The sequence below is a fragment of the Ranitomeya variabilis genome, chromosome 5 (genome assembly GCF_051348905.1).
Source record: "Ranitomeya variabilis isolate aRanVar5 chromosome 5, aRanVar5.hap1, whole genome shotgun sequence".
NCBI lineage: Eukaryota > Metazoa > Chordata > Amphibia > Anura > Dendrobatidae > Ranitomeya > Ranitomeya variabilis.
This window is the reverse complement of record NC_135236.1, coordinates 78,949,898-78,971,817: the sequence shown is the minus strand read 5'-3', so window position 1 is coordinate 78,971,817 and position 21,920 is coordinate 78,949,898.

Sequence of the window (21,920 nt, the reverse complement as noted above, 5' to 3'; positions counted from 1 at the left end):
AATGTATCTGTAGATGTGACATCACCTCTCATTACAGAATTGAGCAGAGGAGGACAAGCCCTTTAAGGCATACCTTCCAACTTTGAAAGATAGGAAAAAGGGACACATACTGTGGTGCACTGCAGCCAATTTTTTGTTTGCTAAGCCACATAATTTACCTTACCTACCCCTTTTTTTGTGGCCATACAGAAATATTGCCCCTTTAAAATCCCCTTCAGTGTTCCCACCCACTACGATACCCTTTTCATTGCCCCCGTACTGTGTAATGCCCCAAAGAAGACCACAAACACAGTATGATGCGCCCCACAGTGCCCTCCTCCCACATACAGTATGATGCCCCCACAGTGCCCCTAAGACAGTATAATGCTACCTCTTCCAGAATGCACTAAAACAATACTCATCTAGCTCCATTCTCAAGATGAGCTGTGCTAACCTGTGTTGCTCCATGCGGTGAAGCTTGGCATCACATGTCCCTTCTAGTGATGTCATTGTGCCTTCTGTGCTGATTCCCAGGCAGCACACATGGCATGCACAGGCTCTATAGTGCAGCAGGGGGATGACAGCTCCCTTCTTCACCATTATATTCCACTGTATTTTCATGCTAAGGGAACGCAAATACAGTTGAAACTGTGACACCACCAATCTCTCGGGACAGCTTCCCAAATTCAGGAATGTCGCTGGATCCTGGTTGGTTGAGAGATGTGGGTTTTAATTCCATCACTTTTTGGCCAGTTAATACATGAGATAGTTCTTACAGTTAGATCCCTGGGGAAACCTACTATTGAGTTGGAAGATCAAAAATAGTTCTCACTGTTGAAGTTTTCAATGCCGTCTGACTCAACACTAGATTTCCTGTTGGTCTTTACTTAATAATGATCTTAGGTATTTATATTTAGATCATCATTATGTTTAGATGTTAACTGGTCATAAATGTATTTTTGTATTTTGGCGCTGTCCGTATGAAGAACTTGTTTACTTTGATGTTCTTCCTTTAGTCGGTGATTACATAGTAACATAGTTAGCAAGGCCGAAAAAAGATATTTGTCCATCCAGTTCAGCCTATATTCCGTCAGAATAAATCCCCAGATCTACGTCCTTCTAAAGAACCTAATAACTGTAAGATACAATATTGTTACACTCCAGGAAGACATTCAGGCCTCTATTGAACCCCTCAACTGAGTTTGCCATCACCACCTCCTCAGGCAAGGAATTCCAGATTCTCACTGCCCTAACAGTAAAGAATCCTCTTCTATGTTGGTGGAAAAACCTTCTCTCCTCCACACGCAGAGAATGCCCCCTTGTGACCGTCACCTTCCTTGGTATAAGCAGATCCTCGGAGAGATATTTGTATTGTCCCCTTATATACTTATACATGGTTATTAGATCGCCCCTCAGTCGTCTTTTTTCTAGACTAAATAATCCTAATTTTGCTAATCTCTCTGGGTATTGTAGTTCCCCCATCCCCTTTATTAATTTTGTTGCCCTCCTTTGTACTCACTCTAGTTCCATTATATCCTTCCATGAGGACATTGTCCCAGTCAACAAGATTAAGGGCATCTCTAAGCTGCTCAGACTTTGCCTTCCTAAAGTTCAGTGTTTTTCTGACTCCCTGACAAGTCCCCCTAGCGAAAGACAAGTGAAACTGTACAATATTGTGGTCGCTATTTCCTAGATGCCCGACGACCTGCAGATTTGTTATTCTGTCATGTCTATTAGATAGTATTAAGTCTAAAAGTGCTGCTCCTCTGGTTGGATTCTGCACAAATTGTGAAAGATAATTTTTCTTGGTTATTAGCAGAAACCTATTGCCTTTATGGGTTTCGCAGGTCTCGGTTTCCCAGTTAATATCTGGGTAGTTAAAGTCCCCCATAACAAGGACCTCATTATGGGTTGCAGCTTCATCTATCTGCCTTAGCAGCAGACTTTTCATGATTTCTGTTATATTTGGGGGTTTGTAACAGACCCCAATGAGAATTTTGTTACTATTTTCCCTTCATGTATTTTGACCCAAATGGACTCGACAGCCTCATTCCCTTCGCTAATATCCTCCCTTAAAGTGGACTTTAGACAAGACTTTACATAAAGACAAACCCCTCCTCCTCTCTGATTTTTACGATCCTTTCTAAACAGACTGTAACCCTGTAAGTTAACTGCCCAGTCATAGCTTTCATCTAACCATGTCTCGGTTATTCCCACTATGTCATAGTTACCTGGAGATATTTCTGCTTCTAGTTCTTCCATCTTGTTTGTCAGGCTTCTGGCATTTGCGAGCATGAAGATTAGAGGATTTTGTTTTGTTCCTAATCTCCTCCCTGTGAATTGTTTTGGAAATTTTCTTACCTCCCTTCCGAGTATGTTGTCTTGGGTCTTCTTTGAAGCTCCTCATATCCTTCATCAGTATGTTTTCTGGCTTCATGCTCAAGTCTAATGTTTTTAACTGAATACAATACTTTAAACTTTAGCAATGACTAAAGTCCCCCATGAACATTAGACGAACATCGGTCAAACCAGGCATTATTTGCAGACTTGTCTGACAGTCGGTGTATGAAGGCTTCTCGACACTGAGGTCAGGGTAGATAAGGATCTGGCATGTCTGATTTCGTACTGTTGATTTTTTGTTCTTGGTGAGATAATCAATCAGCAGTGGAGTCTAGCCCTGCCTCTCTCATAGAAAACACATGAGCGTTTGTCAAAGCATGTGCTCTTGTGCTGAAGGATTTGGGGCAAAACAGTCAACTGAACCATTGTGCGGCCGACAGCTATGTACTGTGTATGGGGCCCCTAATGGCCGTCACAGACATTCAACTAAAGTTGTCCAAACCCGCCTATAACGACCGACAGTTCAATGTGTCTGGGGGCCTCCATACTCAGAATTTCTGAACAGTTGGCAACCCTGCTCCTGGATCTTCCCCAAAAGAGGAAATCGTGGAAGAGAAGTATCGTTGTTGGCTGAAAGATCGTTCACTCAACAGCTACCTAATGTGGGTCTTTAAAATCCTTAAACAGTGAAATGCATAAGTGTTGTCTCCTACACCAATTGTATTTTAAGAGGTGTAAAGCAATTTTTACACTAAATACATTGATTACTACAGGTAATAAATATATGCTTGCTAGTGGTTCAACCATAGGGCCCCTCTACGACATCCCAAGAGCGGGGTCTTAAGTCTCCTTTGTGAATGGAGCAGTGGTGTACATGTGTGACCACCACCCCATACAATTCTATAGGATTGAAGTGAATGCATTGGTGGTGTCAAAATACCCCCTACTGCTCTTTTCCCAGACGGGACTTTTGGCCCCTCTTCTTTTCACAGGTTAGCTTATAAATGTATTTGCTTGGAAAACCACTTTAATAAGCATCAAGAATAATATTTTTTTGCAATGTATTGGACATTTTTACTGCTAATTTGACTTAATGGCAGTCTGTGCACACTTCATTACATAAGGACTCCAAAAATGGCTTACAATTGGAAAACAAGCAATTCAGCATCAATTGTGGTTTTCAACTTGGGATTAGGTTGTACATTCTCCTACCTCTTTTCCGCTCTGTCTTGATCCTATCCTATTATGGAGCACTTTCAAAGGGCAACATGTGCAGAGATTTGGTACCACAGAAAAATGACGGCCAACTGATGCCAAAGGGTCCACTTTTCTGTTAGGATTTATGAAAGCTATTGAAAGGGTATCTGTAGCCCCTGCATTCTATATTCCAATGCTGATAGAAGTTTAGCAATGCATAGACTTTATATACCTATTTAAAGTGGCATGGGCTATATAGATGCTTGTCCCACCTACCTTCCCCACCAAAAAAAATGGTACTGAGATGCCCGTACGAGTCTTGTGAATTAGAGCGTAGAAGCAATAGGCAAATCAAGCTGGAGGTACACTGGAAGTGTGTCAATGTCTCTCAGATTGCTTCTTCCCAATATATTGACACACCCCAAGTGCACTTCTAACCTAATTTACATATGGCTTCTATTCTAGATTTCACAGGAATGGCAAATAAGATCTCTACAAAAATGGAAGCAAGTTTACTGGGGGAAAGGCATCTGTACAGCTCCTGCCACTACCCCCAAAAACACCCCCAACCATGAAGCATGGTGGGGAAAACATCATACTTTGGAGGTGCTTTTCTGCATAGGGGGTAGGACGACTGCAGACAGGTTCTTTTTAAAGGGCCACTGTCACCCCCTCCAGCCGTTATAAACTAAAAGAGCCACCTTGTGCAGCAGTAATGCTGCATTCTAACAAGGTGGCTCTTTTAGTTTTTGGTTCAAGTATTCCCAAAATAAAGCGTTTTGAAACTTGGCCAAAATACCTGTCTTTAGCCAGGGAGGCGGGTCCTCACTCCCCAGCTTGAACTGCTACTCTGCCGTCACTCAAATCTTCAGGGGCTTTCGGCGCCGCCCCCTCCGCGCTTTTTTCTCTTCAAAACCGGCGCCTGTGCTGTGTTTAAGCTCTGGCCGTGTGACGTCCCAGCCAGGCTTGCAGACTGCGCCTGTGCGGGCATTGTGGCCACCCACCTTGGGAATCCCAGCCCCGCAGTGTGTTATGCATTATGCACAGTGCGGGGCTAGGATTCCTGGGCATGCGCACTGCATGTGTCAGCCTGTCACCCAGGTCTCCCGCCTTACAGCGTCTGTATACTGTATTCAGCTGATCGTGCCTCCTCTGTTATGATCCGGTGACTTTGGAGCCGCATGAACTTTCTCTGGAGTAGGTGGAAACTGTACTGACCGCAAAACCTGAACTAACACCGCAACTAGAAGTAGCCGTGGGGTGTGCCTAACAAACCCTAGACACCTCGACACAGCCGGAGGACTAAATACCCCTATAGATGGAAATAGGAATACTACCTTGCCTCAGAGCAGAACCCCAAAGGATAGGCAGCCCCCCACGAATATTGACTGTGAGTAGGAGAGGAAAGACACACGCAGGCAGAAAACAGGATTCAGCAAAAGAGGCCACTCTAGCTAAATAGGGAAAGATAGGACAGAATACTAAGCGGTCAGTATTAAAACCCTTCCAAAAATATCCACAGCAGATAATACAAAAAGTTCCACAATCTAACTAAAGACATGGAATGTATATCTGCCACTCCAGAGAATCCAACAAGACTGAGAAAATACTGACACAATCTAAGCTGGACAAAAAAAACACTGAATAGCACAGAATTATTAAGCACACAGCATGTGTGCCACAGAAACAAAACCAGACACATATCTTTGCTGATTTGGCAGAAGGCAGAAGGAACCAAACCAGGACCAAAACCTCCCAACAACCATGGACAACTGGCAAGGACTAATGAATCCTGCACGCCTAAATACCCCAGTCAGAACTGCAATCAGCAGATACACCTGACCAGGACTGCAACTCAGGGACAACTGCATTACCACCTACAACCACCGGAGGGAGCTCAAAAGCAGAATTCACAACACTCCTCATACAGTATACAGCACAGTATACAGTACAGTATACAGATGCTGTAAGGCGGGGGACCTGGGTGACAGGCTGACACACGCAGTGCGCATGCCCAGGAATCCTAGCCCCGCACTGTGCATAATGTTAACACACTGCGGGGCTGGGATTCCCAAGGTGGGTGGCCGCAATGCCCGCACAGGTGCAGTCTGCAAGCCTGGCTGGGACGTCACACGGCCAGAGCTTAAGCACAGCGCAGGCGCCGGTTTTGAAGAGAAAAAGCGCAGAGGGGGCGGCGCCGAAAGCCCCTGAAGATTTGAGTGACGGCAGAGTAGCGGTTGAAGCTGGGGAGTGAGGACCCGCCTCCCTGGCTAAAGACAGGTATTTTGGCTAAGTTTCAAAACGCTTTATTTTGGGAATACTTGAACCAAAAACTAAAAGAGCCACCTTGTTAGAATGCAGCATTACTGCTGCACAAGGTGGCTCTTTTAGTTTATAACGGCTGGAGGGGGTAACAGTGGCCCTTTAAAGATGTTCTCAGAACAGAGCATCTCATTGATAGGTAGATTATCTTTTATAAAAGTTCAGATATTTGACCATGTTATAAATCATCGCCAGTAACTAAACACTATGGGAAAAAATGGATCAAAACCAGCATTGTATCAGCCTTAATAAAAAGCCCATTGAAGATACCCCTAAACTATTAGCAGGAGCATGCTTCTTAATAAATTAATGCGCAGGTCGGACAATTTGTACATCAGAAAATCAGAAGCATGACATAGTTTCTTGAGTAAATTCTAGTATGTTTGTGGGTGGTGGGTGGCCAGTTTATCATGATAAACCCTGCTATTTTTTAAGAAAAGTAATTTGAACACTGGAAAAAGGGTGAAAAAAAGAAATGAATTAATGCATATATGTAAAAAGATGGACGTGTTTCCCACGTTCACCCTTAAAGGCACATGTATTGTTATAATGCATTTGAATGTGTAATGGGTTTTGTGACATATGTTAATAGCAATAGAGACGTGTTCTGTCCAAGCACAGTTAGTTACAAGGGACAGTTATGGTTAACGGTTGGGATTAGCCCAGAGTGGGAGGGACTAAAGTAGGACAGAGAGAGTTTCCTGTTAGGCAGGCAGATAGGGCCTAGCACGCAATAGAAGCAGACCTAAGATCTGATCAGTGAACAGAGCCGCATGAATTGGGTGTCCATGATGTCAGAGGAGACCGAGACAAAGGATAGTGAGATCCAGAGTAGAGACCGAGGCAAAGCGTTAGTCAGAGTGAGTGGTTTACCGGAGCTGGGATCTGGAGCAGGAGACCCAGTGGGACGTTTCCAAGTTCGCAAGCCATGTGTGACGTTAAACATATATGGGGTGTACCATTATTTGCTATTTTTTAATACCAGAAAACTGGTGAAGTGAGAATGATAAATTCGCCCCTGTCCTTAGAATGTAAACAAGCCACCGTAACAACAAACGACACCCATGCAAAGAAGTGAAAGTCCCATCTCAGAAAGTGGTATTAGCGTGTGATATTCCAGGCAGATTCAACACTTTAACAAAACTGTCAGACACCTGCAAAGTGAAAAAAAACCAACTCTAGTGCCTTGGCAGACAGTCATTAACAAACTCATTTTCAGTCCTTACAGGTTCTCCATGACAGAAAACATCCATCATGATGGCATATTGTTTGTGCTGGTGTCACAGGCAGAACGCCTTACCTCTTCAAATTCACACTTCCACGGCAATCCAATTTGTTTGAGAATGCTCTATTGTTCTGACCGAAACGGCATGAGCATTTATATGGCACAAAAATGACTTATTGAGCAGTAGGTTTATGCACAGAAATCTCATTACTCGCTTCCTATGTAATATACAGACAGGCTGCATCTGGGGGCGCTCTTAATGACTAATAGATGACATATGGAGAGAAGAGGTTCCTGATCGGAGAATCCCAGAATCCCAATCCAAGACATTCATATGCCTCAACAAGGCAGGCATGTTTTCACAAGTTATCTGTATCTGACACTGCTTTTAATATGTAAAACATCTCCAGCACAAAGTGATTCGATATGCAAAAATATAAATCAATTAGTCAAAGGAAAAAATCTATTAAAGTAGCATAACTAGTAGCGCTATGGCGGTGTCCTCGCTCGCACAGCAAGAAGAAAGATTAGAGTGCCCCCCACATACAAGCAGATCCTCCATGGGCCGAGGCTCTGACACTCTAATGTGCCAAAACTGAAGACAACCTCGACTGGGTGGTGACTTTGGAGCCAATGACTTGCTACATAGATCTTTTTCTTATGACATTATTTCCAACCCTTTTTGGCCTTCAGGCACCCCTGGCGAAACCAAAATTTACCTTGGAGCATCGCTACTCTCGACCAAAAAAACATACTGTGCCCCCTAAATGTTAAAAAAAATCAGTGCACTCGGAATAAAATAAAAAATACACAGTGCTCCTTAAATCTGTGCAGAAATATACACTGTGCCCCATGAATATTGAAAAACTGTGACCCTAATAATATGTAAAAATATGAACAATGCCTTCTGAATGCATAAATATTAAGTGTAAATCCTAAAATAAAATAAACCCTCTCCTCACATCGGATGCCACTCGTGTGGCCGTATCTTCTGGACGATTCTGCCCCCTACTGAACTATGCAGGTGGCCCAAGTACATAATTGCGCTGCCAACATTGACTTGGAGAAGACTTGAGGGCGCAAGGCCGAAGACGCTCTTAGCTTTTTGTAGCACCATTGTTTTAGTCAATTATATCAGCATTTTATGGATGCAGAGACAGACGAATAAGTTAGAGGCGCTGCAGGAAGTCATGAGTGTTTTCCTGCCTAGCTGCTGCCATATGTAACTATAGTATCCTGGTACCGAGGCTCAGAAACATTGTTTTATGGGATAATTCCCTAATAACCTACAGTATTAGAACTTATTGATGATCTGTTCTGTGTGAACAATGCAAGTAAATGGGGATGTCTACATGATCTGTATGGTTGTAGGGTGGAGCCTTGAAATTCTTTCTTCTGGGGGGTGTAAAGCCGGCCAGACAGATTAGATGGCAGTTGGCGAATATTGCTTCCGACATCCATCTCAGCCAACTTTCTATGAAAGAACCACCGACTGACACTTTGGCCGGTAGCTTATCTCTGCGAAACCAATGCGATCAGCATGCTGATATCAGATATATCCAATCAACGTCTCACCCCACCATCAGTAGGCCAGCTCCCCCATACACAATAGACGATCAGCCGAACCCGTCAATATCAGCCGACATCAATCTAATGTCTACGTTCTAAGGAATCCCAGTCTAATGTCTAAGTTCTAAGGAATCCCATTCTGACTGTATTAAAAGTATTTTTCGTTCAGAAACATTATTTACCTGCAGATATAGGGTAAATCTGCTGGAAAATAGTGCTAATGTTAGGCTGTATAATTGGGGTAGCGGCTACAGGGAGAAAATGAAGTTATATCTTCCCAGTAGCCACTCTCTTCCAGTCATAGGGACAGAGGAGAGGACTGTTACAGTCACCGTTCTGCACACACCGTCCTGGTGACCGGAAGCGAGAGGCTGCAGGGAGGATATAACTTCATTTTCTCCCTGCAGCAACTGCTCCATTAAGTAAGGCTAAATATTTTAATACAATTATCTACAGATTAACACTATATCTGTAGGTAAATAGTGTTTCTTGACATGTCAGGTTCCCTTTAAATTAGAACAAAGCCGAAAATAAAAAAGAGGTATGTTTTGTTACGTGTTTTGCTTTAAATTGTCCATAAATGTAATCTTGAAAAAAGATGAACAAAAAACAATAGTAAAAACTAAAAGAAAAAAAAAATTAATTTGCACGTTCAGTATAGTTAGAATATATTCAACAGTGAAATGAGTGATGGATAATGTAATTAAATGAGGAAAAGAGAAAGGAAGTTAAGTATTATCAGAGTTTAATTGATTCGAGAAGTGATTAATTTGATAAATTCAGTAAGAAAAAAAAAATCTCAATGTTAATGTAATACTTAGAGATGTTCACTTCCTCATTTAGGAAAATGTTAAAAAGATGAAGGCTCCATATTACAATGTCAGGTATCGGGAGGGGGTAATACCAAGAAATGGGGGAACACGAAACACTAACAGAACATTTTCGGATATCTGTCCTGCCAACCCGTCCCTGCGGCGTCTGCAAATGTAGAAATCCAATAACTTAAAGGGAATCGGTCACGTTAAATAACGCTATTAACCTGCAGATAAAGGGGTTAATCTGCAGGTTAATATCGTTGTGAAGGTGCCTGGCCGCTGTACTGAAAGTGTGGCTCTTGGGAAAAAAATTACTTTATTCCTACAGGGAGCCACCGGCTTTCAGTCATGCAGGTGTGTCGCTGAGGCTACAGTCAACACTCGCAGCACTGTGAGCGGCATCTGTAAGCACACCCCAGCACTTTGACTGGCATCTTGCAGCGCAGTGTATCAGTGCAGAGTGGGTTGTCAGCAGGGCCGGACTGGCAATTCTGGCAAATGCCAGAAGGGCCGGTCTGATTGTGGGCCACCTTGTCTGCAACGTTCATAACAGAATCTGTGTTCTCAAGACACCCATACTGTTAAGAGTTGTGACGGAGCACAAAGTCGCTGACTCCGTCACTTACCCCAGCAGGCCACGGGAATCATTAGAAATATTGGTCTTATAGTAAATTTTGCTTTCCTCTATCCAGGGTAATATTAGTAATATATCCCATCTGGTGCTTGGGGACGGGAACAGCGTGGGCCTTTGTGATTTTAAATGCCCGAGCTGAATTTCAGTCCCAGTCTGTACCTGGTTGTCAGTCAGTGAGTGGTGACTGTAGTATTGTTAGCACAACTGCATAACTGAAAGCCGGCGGCTCCTAAGAGGAATAAAGTTAATTTTCTCCCAAGAGCTGCACTTTCAGTACAACGGCCAGGCACCCTTCTACTGCTATTAACCTGCAAATTATCCCTATAGCTGACGGTTAATAGCGTTATCTGCCAACACAGGTTGTCCAGTCAAGGCCTGAAGTGCTTTGACTGAAGGGTAATAAGGGTAATTTTCCATGAAAGATTAAAGCCCCAAATCGATTATCAAGACCGGAGTAGATTTCTATTGTAATTTAAGCCACTGTTTTGGCTTATTTTAGGAAAAACTTGCAGGCCACACTCTCCGTAAAGCTTCACCCACTTTTCAAAAAATTGGCTGCACCGGTGTAAAAACATCAAAAGTTGTAAAATTTTAAATATGTATGTTTGTTGAATCAGGGCCTAAGTGACCAAAAACAGCCCTGATCTATTATACCAGAAGTCAATTGTCTTGACCATTTTCTCCTAGCAATGATATTGAAGCATTAATTCCCCTCTTGTCATTATTGTAATATACCAGGGAAAACTGTGCTGCCTAGTGATCATTTTTAGGCCCTCACAAGACGCACAAACAAGCTAATCGATGGGTGTCAAAATATTGACCAATGTATTTTATCCATCATTTTCATCTTTTTATTGCACATTTTTATGCAGGATGCAGTCAGGCCCTTTAGTGTTGGTTGTGTTAATTGCGGTGTCTGTTCTTGTGGGGTGTACTTATATAGTGCTGGGCAGCCCACCTGATCTAATATGGCACATCATCAATATGCTGTAAGTCAGACACTGTGCATCTGTGTGACTGACACCATATGCAAGCCTCATCTGTGTGCATTCTTAATACTAGACATTTAGGCAACCACCCCCTCCATGAATCGATAGGTTTGTGAATGGTCAGTTGATTAGTATTTTGCACCTCTGCTGACCCCGCTGCTTGGGGATGGCCGTTCCTATGAACCTTTGCTTGGCTGATCAATGGCTTTTGTAAAATGGCCTTAAAGTCCCTCATCTCCCCCGTAGGGTCCAGCATTGAGTCTCTGCTCCCAGTGTCTTGCATTGGCTGTGGCACTGACATTACAGTTGACAGTATGGCAGCCAATCAGTGGGCTCACCCTGTGACGACAGACCGCCACCTTCAATGCTGCTGAGCTCACTGATTGGCTGCCACATTTTCAACGTGACATCAGCGCCACAGTCAATGCCAAACACCTGGAGCAGTGGCAAAAGATTTGCTTGTGGACCTGGGGAAGGTGAGTACGACGAAGTTTGTATCTTTATAATAGCCTGCAGCTGGGGACTAACATTTACTGAAACAGAGCATCCCTTTTACTCTAAGCTTCTTGATTACCCTACCCACCGTTGGCATTGTAAGCAGAGATCAAGTCTCAGACTCAACCCTGGCCTTCATGAGTGGCTTGTTACCTATGGGCCGAGTTGATTACTGTCGAGCGATATCTCTGGCACATTCATCTCACTGTGTAGAAAACAGCATGGCAGAGACTGCAATCATTAGGAAGCATTAACAAGTTTCTAAGGAACAATTACAATTGGAAACAGTTGTAGCTCTGAGCACGAGATATTGTCAAAAAGATGTGACATTTTTTTGAGATGATAGAGCTTGGCCATTTCCGCTGTGCTTCAACCCCTTTAATCAGCTAATCATGGGGTATCGGGAGTGAGTCGGCCGGTAATGCTGCCAAGAGCAGTAGTCATGACCGAGCTGCTGTCCGGCTACACTGGCAATTTACAGGAAAACAGTGTTGCAGTCCCAGTGTGCGGTCCGGTGTGAAGTGTATCACACTCACTTGTACGCCGCAGGCCTCCGCTGCCGGCTCCAGGCCTCCATCTTCAGGAGCCGCCACACACAACTCTGGGGTACCAAGCTCATTGCAACAAGCAAATGTTTTTTGATCAGTTGAATTTCATTAGGTCACAACACGTGAGACAACACTTCTGGTTCCTTACTTCCTTAGTACGACACATCTTCAGTCCTACTATTCGTTCCTCCTGGACTATCCCTAAGCCCATTGAGTCCATCAGCCCCAGGAATTTCCTGCCTAGTTCCACAGTGCGCCCGGGATCGGCCACCTTCCCTTCACACGGTTCCGAGTCCATCTTCCCCTGTACACGAGAGGACACGATGTGCCCTTTAACCCCCATGCCAGACCTTGGGCTCCTGGCGTTATTGGAATGTCCACAGGGGATATCAGTGTGCCTTGAACAATTGGTACATGATGGCCCTAGCAGCCCACTGCACTTGAACTTAACCTTGTTACTAGACTTCCCTATCTGAGTTATTACCAGGAAATGAGTCCCTTTTCTAACCTCATACTTCCCCCTCCCACTGTGGACTAACACCAAACATTAACTATATCTTATCCTATATCAGTCTTTACTAAATCCACTGTACTTATCTTATACCCTAGGTCCTAATCTATGTCTTGCCGTATGCTGTACACTATCCAACATTATACATTACTGTACATAATATTATACGTCACATTACCATATTAACAATACTTATACTACACCATATTTTATTACACACTAGACACATAACAGTTTTTACATTATGCGATTGTTGTCTTCAGGGACAGGGCAATACAGTCCACACTCTTTCAAGCCCTCACCAATTTGATATTGATGACCTATCCTACGTATAGGTCATCAGTATTAAAAGTCTGGAAAAAAATTTGCTTACACCATGTTACAGAGAAATGATCCAGTATAATCTGTGTTTTCATCATTTAATCCTCTACTCTTTCTGGGATTTTCGGTCCAGTGGGCGGTCCTATCAGTGACTGAAAGCTACTTGAATAGCTGTCAGTCACTGATAGGACTGCCCACTGGACAAAAATTCCCAGAAAGAGCAGAGGATTGAATTATGGAAACCCAGGTTATACTGGATAATTTCTCACACAACTATATATCAATTTTCTCAGCATCTCCTGCTCTATACCATGATGGCTGCAGATTGGATGGAATTTTCATGATGACTGGTTCCCCTTAAAGGCTTTGCAATTTTTTTATTTTCTCTAATAAGTGACAGGCCCTGAAACACCTTACAGATTGGTGGGGCATCCAGGTCCTGAAACCCCACTTATCAGATATGAGCTGATGGGGAAGATTGCGCACTCATTGCAGTGTAGGGGCTCTTTGGAAAGTCAATGACCCCGATTCATCATTGCCTTTGTGCCTGTTTTTGTGTAGTTTTGAGCCTTTTTAGGTTTGCAGCCAATTCATTATTCTATTTGTGCTTTTTTTTTTAACTCTGTTTCATATGTGCTCCCCTTTTTTCATTTTTTCCCCCTTCATGGGTAGAGTCCAGCGATTCCAGATGTTTTCTTACGATTCGTCAATCATGTTTTTTTGATTAAAATAAAATTGCTAAATTTTGTTCCACTCTACTTTAGTATCCCCCCACCTTCCCCGGGGTGATTTTTTGCAATTAAACCACAAAAAGTCACATCTTTTGCAACAGTTTGAAAAGTTGTCACTCTTTTGCCCAAAAATAAGCAAAAGGAAAAAAAGAACGATTTCTGGTGTAAGGAATGCCACAGGTCATGAATCAAATGAATCAGACGAGTTGTGGTGTCACCCCTCCACAGTGTCCCCTCCCGCCTCAACTGCGCCCAGTTTGGCAAAGCTGGAAGAAACTGGACTGAAAATGCAAAAATGTGCAAAATTTTTGTGCAATTCAAAGTTGTGCCACAATTTTACAGCTTTTCTATGCAATTCACTCCAGAAATAACTTTGATGAATCAGGGCTGAAACGTGACTTAACACGCCCCCCCCCCCCCCCCCCATGCTTTCCGCAATTGATGAATCGGGCCCAAGTGTATGCGCTCAGGCACGAGATGATCCCTCATGTTTCTTGAGCACAAGTGTTTTTTTTGCGATCAGTGGGGGTCTTCGTCTCAGAACCTGGACCCCTATAGAGCATTTCAGTGCCTATAACATAAAAAAAAATAAAGAGTGCAGGTAGCGGACCCCTTTAAAAAATATGTTACAGCCGTCACTCAAATTCTTTACGGTTTTACATTACAGGAGTGTTGCTTGTGATAAAACCGAAAAGTGTCCCAGTGTGCACATACATATCAGTCACTGTACATGTTCCTACAGCTCTGGCAAATATTAAGAGACCACCACATCAAATCCCTGTCATGGGCAGCCCAATCTCCAGACCTGAACCCCATTGCGAACCTCTGGAATGTAATCAGGAGGATGATGGATAGTCACAAGCCATCAAACAAAGAAGAACTGCTTACATTTTTGCACCAGGAGCAGTGTGAAAGACTGGTGGAAAGCATGCCAAGACGCATGACAGCTGTGATTAAAAATCATGGTTATTCCACAAAATATTGATTTCTGAACTCTTCCTGAGTTAAAACATTAGTATTGTGGTTTCTAAATGATTATGAACTTGTTTTCTTTGCATTATTTGAGGTCTGAAAGCACTGTTTGTTTTTTTTAATTTTGACCATTTCTCCTTTTTGGAAAAAAAATACAAAAATTATTGCTTGGAACTTCGGAGACATGTTGTCAGAAGTTTATAGAATAAAAGAATAATTCACGTTTTACTCAAAAATATACCTATAAAGAGAAAAATCAGACAAACTGAACATTTTGCAGTGGTCTCGTCATTTCTTCCAGAGCTGTATGTGCGTCTGTACATGTCTGTATGACTGATCCCTATTATTGCACGATGCTGATGACACCGTTACATCATTCAGCAACATGAGGGCTAAAGCATCAGAAATTGCTCTTCTATACGGCATTAATGTGGAATGAAATAGTGACCTCCAAACTGGTATTTCCCCCAGTACGGATAGTGTGCAACTGGAAATGATCACCTTGATCACAGTGACCCCTGGTGGTGGAGTATGTAGGTCTCCTCTATGCAGATCTCCGCCGGCTGCTCATCCCCGTGGTATAATGTGCCGAGTAGTTTCCTATTTTTTTCACTGGCGGTTTATTTACCTGTAGTTTGCAATCACTCGGCTCTCTGTACACTGACAGCGGCGAGGCTCGTACACAGCATTTCAATATTCAAAGGCTCCTGGGCTGCTCACGAGACTGGGAGGATTTCAGAAAACCCATAGATACAGTGGCGTAACGTGAAGCTCATGGGCATTAATGCAAAAGCACAGAGGAGCGCCCAATTGTTGCAAGTCTTTAATAGTAATGGTCTTTTCATATTTTGGGCGTCTTTTTGGGCCCCTTAGGCTCCGGCCTGGGTGCGATTGCAACCCCAGCACCCATTGTACTAATGTCCCTGCATAAGTAGATAGTAAGTGGCGTCCTAATGGAGCAGAAACGAGCGATCCTGGGAATGGGGATCTTCGTTCATGAACAGAGTAAATGAACCGGTAGTGTTTGAACCCAACCATCTACCACTTATAACTTACCTATATAAACCTCATGCACACAGCACACAACTGACCATCTGTGCGTTCTTTATGGGGAGAGCGGAACATCTGCACAACAAGTGGGTCTAGAGAAAAAAAATAGAATTTCTCCAAATCCTTATCTCCCATGACATAATCTGTCAAAGAATCCAGAGGTCCCGAAACACATCAGAAGGCTGTCTGATTTTATCAAAATCATTGGGTTTTGCCAACTTTTATCTAATGTACATGGGAACCATAAAGGGATATTCCCATCTCCGAGATCCTATTCCAATATGTAGTAGGTGCAATAATAATATTAGCAAATACCTCCGATTAGAAATGTAGTATAGTTCTTCTGATTCGCCATGTCACTTACCCCATGTACAGGGAATTGCAGCAGCATAGGTATCCATGGTTACGAACAATTACAGTGGGGAAAAAAGTATTTAGTCAGCCACCAATTGTGCAAGTTCTCCCACTTAAACAGATAAGAGAGGCTTGTAATTGACATCATAGGTAGACCACAACTATGAGAGTCAAAATGAGAAAACAAATCCAGAAAATCACCTTGTCTGATTTGGTAAGATTTATTTTGCAAATTATGGTGGAAAATAAGTATTTGGTTACCTAAAAACATGCAAGATTTCTGGCTCTCATGGACCTGTAACTTCTTCTTTAAGAGGCTCCTCTGTCCTCCACTCATTATCAGTATAAATGACACCTGTCCACAACCTCAAACAGTCACACTCCAAACTCCACTATGGTGAAGACCAAAGAGCTGTCGAATAACACCAGAAACAAAATTGTAGCCCTGCACCAGGCTGGGAAGACTGAATCTGCAATAGGCAAGCAGCTTGGTGTGATGAAATCAACTGTGGGAGCAATAATAAGAAAATGGAAGACGTACAAGACCACTGATAATCTCCCTCGATTTGGGGCTCCATGCAAGATCTCACCCTGTGGGGTCAAAATGATCACAAGAACGGTGAGCAAAAATTCCAGAACCACATGGGGGGACCTAGTGAATGACCTGCATAGAGCTGGGACCACCGTAACAAAGGCGTCCATCAGTAACACACTACGCCGCCACGGACTCAGATTCTGCAGTGCCAGACGTGTCCCCTGCTTAAGCCAGTACATATACGGGCCGTCTGAAGTTTGCTAGAGAGCATTTGGATTATCCAGAAGAGTATTGGGAGAATGTCCTATGGTCTAATGAACCAAAGTAGAACTGTTTGGTAGAAACAAAACTCATCGTGTTTGGAGGAGACAGAATGCTGAGTTTCATGCAAAGAACACCATACCTACTATGAAGCATGGGGGTGACAGCATCATGCTTTGGGTATGTTTCTCTGCAAAGGGACCAGGATGACTGATCCGTGTACATGAAAGAATGAATGGGGCCATGTATCATGAGATTTTGAGTGCAAACCTCCTACCATCAGCAAGTGGCTTCGTAAGAAGCATATGACGGTCCTGGAGTGGCCTACCCAGTCTCCAGATCTCAGCCCCATAGAAAAACTTTGGAGGGAGTTGAAAGTCCATGTTGCCCAGCGAGGCCCAAAACATCACTGCTCTAGACGAGATCTGCATGGAGGAATGGGCCAACATACCACCAACAGTGTGTGCCAACCTTGTGAAGACTTACAGAAAGCGTTTGACCACTGTCATTGCCAACAAAGGATATATAACAAAATAGTGAGATGAACTTTTGTTAATGACCAAATGCTTATTTTCCACCATAATTTGCAAAATAAATCTTGCCAAATTAGACAAGGTGATTTTCTGGATTTGTTTTCTCATTTTGACCCTCATAGTTGTGGTCTACCTATGATGTCAATTACAGGCCTCTCTCATCTTTTTAAGTGGGAGAACTTGCACAATTGGTGGCTGACTAAATACTTTTTTCCCCACTGTAAATAGTGACAGCTAGTTAGCTGTTGGTGTTACCTAAGCTACTGCAATGCCCTGCACATTGGGTAAACGACATAGTGAATCAGAAGAACTATACTACATTTCTAATTAGAGGTATTTTCTATTATTATTATTAGTACACCTACTACATATTGGGATAGGATGTTTGAGATGGAAACACCCCTTTAAGTGTAAAAGCCACCATACACAATACATGATAGTTCAACGATCACACTGCCGACATGTGGCAGTCATATTGTAGTCAATATTGCCTGTTCTAGCTCTTCAACCTTGCCGTACAGGCTCAGTGACACCGGGCGATCTTTCCAGGAATATTCTTTCAACCAAAAATTGTATAATGATTAGAAATCCTTTTTTTTAACAAAAGATTTTTCATCTGAAAAAATCAAGCACGTGTCTGACTTTATTTCCAATGATCACACTAAAATGATCATTTATTGTTACTCGTTTTTGGTTGAAATCTGTTATTTTCATCAATTTTAGCTGGGTCGTCTTAAATGATGTTGTTCTGTTCATTTTCATTTTTTTTGTAGTCTAAGGTGCACAGACTGACAAAATAATGAACTGAGCTTTTATTCTTTTATTTGCACTCCCGAGGTCCATCAATGTCTGTCTGCCACTGCTATAATCTTTGTTGATCGGCTGCAGCGGTGATGTTACTTCTAACTACTGCAGCCGATCAGTAGACCGAGTTGCTCTCTGCCAATGTAGACAGCACAAGGAGCTGAGCCCAGTGATTGGATGGAGCAGTTATGAGTTCAGTAGAAGTGACATGACCGCTGCAGCCGATCACTGGGCTGAGTGGCTCTCTATCAATGTAGATGGCACAAGGAGCTGAGCCCAGTGATTGGATGGAGCAGTTATGAGTTCAGTAGAAGTGACATAACCACTGCAGCCGATCACTGAGCTGACTGGTTCTCTGCCAATGTAGCCAGCACATGGAGCTGAGCCCAGTGATTGGATGGAGCAGTTACGAGCTCAGTAGGAGTGATATAACCACTGCAGCCGATCACTGGGCTGAGTGGCTCTCTGCCAATGTAGACGGCACAAGCAGCTGAGCCCAGTGATTGGATGGAGCAGTTACGAGCTCAGTAGGAGTGACATGACTGCTGCAGCCGATCACTGAGCTGACTGGCTCTCTGCCAATGTAGCCAGCACATGGAGCTGAGCCCAGTGATTGGATGGAGCAGTTACGAGCTCAGTAGGAGTGATATAACCACTGCAGCCGATCACTGGGCTGAGTGGCTCTCTGCCAATGTAGACGGCACAAGGACCTGAGCTCAGTGATTGGATGGAGCAGTTATGAGTTCAGTAGAAGTGACATGACCGCTGCAGCCGATCACTGGGCTGAGTGGCTCTCTGCCAATGTAGACGGCACAAGGACCTGAGCCCAGTGATTGAATGGAGCAGTTATGAGTTCAGTAGAAGTGACATGACCGCTGCAGCCGATCACTGGGCTGAGTGGCTCTCTGCCAATGTAGACAGCACAATGAGCTGAGCCCAGTGATTGGATGGAGCAGTTACAAGCTCAGTAGGAGTGACATGACCGCTGCAGCCGAACAAAGCCAATGATTGACCTGGGAAAAATTAGTAATCGCTCAGTTTCTTATACGATTTCTCAGACTTTAAGTATCGGATTCAGCTAGAGCCCTGTGCTGTGCAACTCGTATACATTATATAGACGCTCTAAACTTTTAATAGTTTTTTTTTTTTTTTACATTTCAAACTAATTGTATCTTTTCAGGAAGTGATAAAACGAAGAAGTGAAAACGTTCTAAACCCCAGGAATTTACAAGTCTCGTTGAATATCTTGCAGAGTGCAATTTCTCACTGTTTTTGGATAAACTGGGTCATAAGAATAAATAAATTAAGACTGGTCTGACATGGAAGAAGGGTGATTTTCATAATGAGGAAATGACTGCAAGCTAGAAGGGCTGCCACCCACTAAACAAAAGAAAGTAACTGAATGGTAAAAGTCCCTGTGTTAGTGGCAGATATTATTGGGTGGATCTCACATAGCCCCTCTGGTGACGCCTTACATGTGCTGACATCTAGTGGCCAAGCTGGGTACAACACAGGCTCATTAATATACTACGATAGGCGCTTTTTACATGGTTCTTAGGCCTCATTCAGATGTCAGGATTTTTTTTACATACGAAAAAAACCAGACCGAGTTTCATCAATGATTTTCATCAGAGTTTGGTTAGAGTTTCATTAGTTTTTTAATGATGAAAAGAAAACAAGTTTCTTCACCTTCTCCTGCCTATTAACCACTGAAAAACGGACAGCAGACATCCAAGTTTTATAGACGCCTCTCCATTACTAACCCCTGAGCTTGATGTCAGCTGGCAATACAAAGCTGACATCAACCCAATACTACTACCCCACTTGCCATCGTACCACGGCAAGTGGGAAGAGCAGAGGCTAAGAGACAGAAATGGCGTATCTTACGGATGCGCCATTCTGGGGTGGCTTAAATCTGATGTTTTTAGTCTGGGATGGGGCCAATATTCATGGCCCCTTCCTAGGCTATTAGTATCAGCCCACAGCTGTCTGTCTAGCCTTTGCTGGTTATTAATTTTAATGGGGCCAACGTAATTTTGTTCTTAGAGTCCTCCATGTTAATAACCAGTAAAGGCTAAGTATACAGCTGTGAGCTGATATTAGTAGCCTGGGAAGCTCCATGGTTATTACCCCCTTCCCAGGTTATAAACATCTGCCCCCAGCTGTCAGCTTTCCCTAGGCTGGGTAATAAAATTTTTGGGAACCCCAAGTCATTTTTTCTCACACCCATTGACGAGTCTCGTCCGATATACGTGGCCACTCGCAGCATACTGCAAATATCTGAGCTGAGAAAAAAAAATGGCAGAAGAGCAGGGAATCATTAAATAACATTGGCGAAAGTGCAATCTGATTTTTTATTGTATTGCACTCATCCGTTTTTCTCAAAAATTAGTATTATCCCTGAGTGTCACTGTTTGCCCTCTTCTTCTGGTTTAAGCGGCTCTCCGGTCCGTTACGGCACCACATGACCAGCGAATCACACAGCGGTTACTTAAATTTTCCCAATGCAAGTGACACTAAGTCACTACTCAAGCCATGAGACAAGGTAATCAAGAGGTCAGATACCAAGACAGCGTGTCAAAGAGGGATAAGACAAAGGTGTAGTCAGGTCGCAGTCAGAGGTCAGAATTCCAGAAAGGTAGGGGATCAAGACACAGGGGCTGGGCAAATGGATGGTCAAAGGCAAAGTCCAAGGGCGGACAGCAAAAGATCAAAAAGAGAGCACTGAAAAACAAGACACACACACAACCGAGCTAAAGCTACGACTGGCAATAATCAGACACTGACAGCCAGCTGAAGAGCGAGGTAATCACCCAGAACCTGGAAGAAACCCAGCACGCCCCTGCCCTGATTGGCAACTGGACTGTCACTCAAAATACTGAGCTCAGAACTACCCTGATTCAGTAGGGCAGCTGAGCTGTCACTCACTTCATTCTGGTCACAGTACGGAGGCTAGAAAAGCCCATCCTGAGCCTCACAGACTTACATTGAGAGAGTAAGTGACACTTCACATCGTTAGCCTGAAGGTTACAGATTTGGTCACGTGGTGCCGGAGCAGACAAGGAGTAAACGGTGACTGGTAAGTATGTTACTATCTACATGAGACTTACATACAGTACATGATGCCTAACAAAGGAGCAAATAAAAAAGCACTGGAGTGATCCTTTATTTATTATGATTGTACTACCTAACCAAGATACCCAGCTCCACGTAAGGTCAAGCCAGCAACACTGGCTGTAGCAGTAGTCGTCTCTATACATAACAAACAAATTACGTTGCACTCTGTAGTGCTAAAGCATGTAAATATGAAATATGAATAGCATTTCTGCTGTAGAAAATAAGAAAAAATTGAGATACTTAGCACATAATTTGGCCAATTCATGCATGCATGTTGGTAATGTATATACACTGCTCAAAAAAAATAAAGGGAACACTAAAATCCCACATCCTAGATACAGTTATATGAAAAAGTTTGGGCACCCCTATTAATCTTAAGCTTAATGTTTTATAAAAATTGTTTTTTTTGCAACAGCTATTTCAGTTTCATATATCTAATAACTGTTGGACGCAGTAATGTTTCTGCCTTGAAATGAGGTTTATTGTACTAACAGAAAATGTGCAATCTGCATTCAAACAAAATTTGACAGGTGCATAAGTATGGGCACCTCACCAGAAAAGTGACATTAATATTTAGTAGATCCTCCTTTTGCAAAAATAACAGCCTCTAGTCGCTTC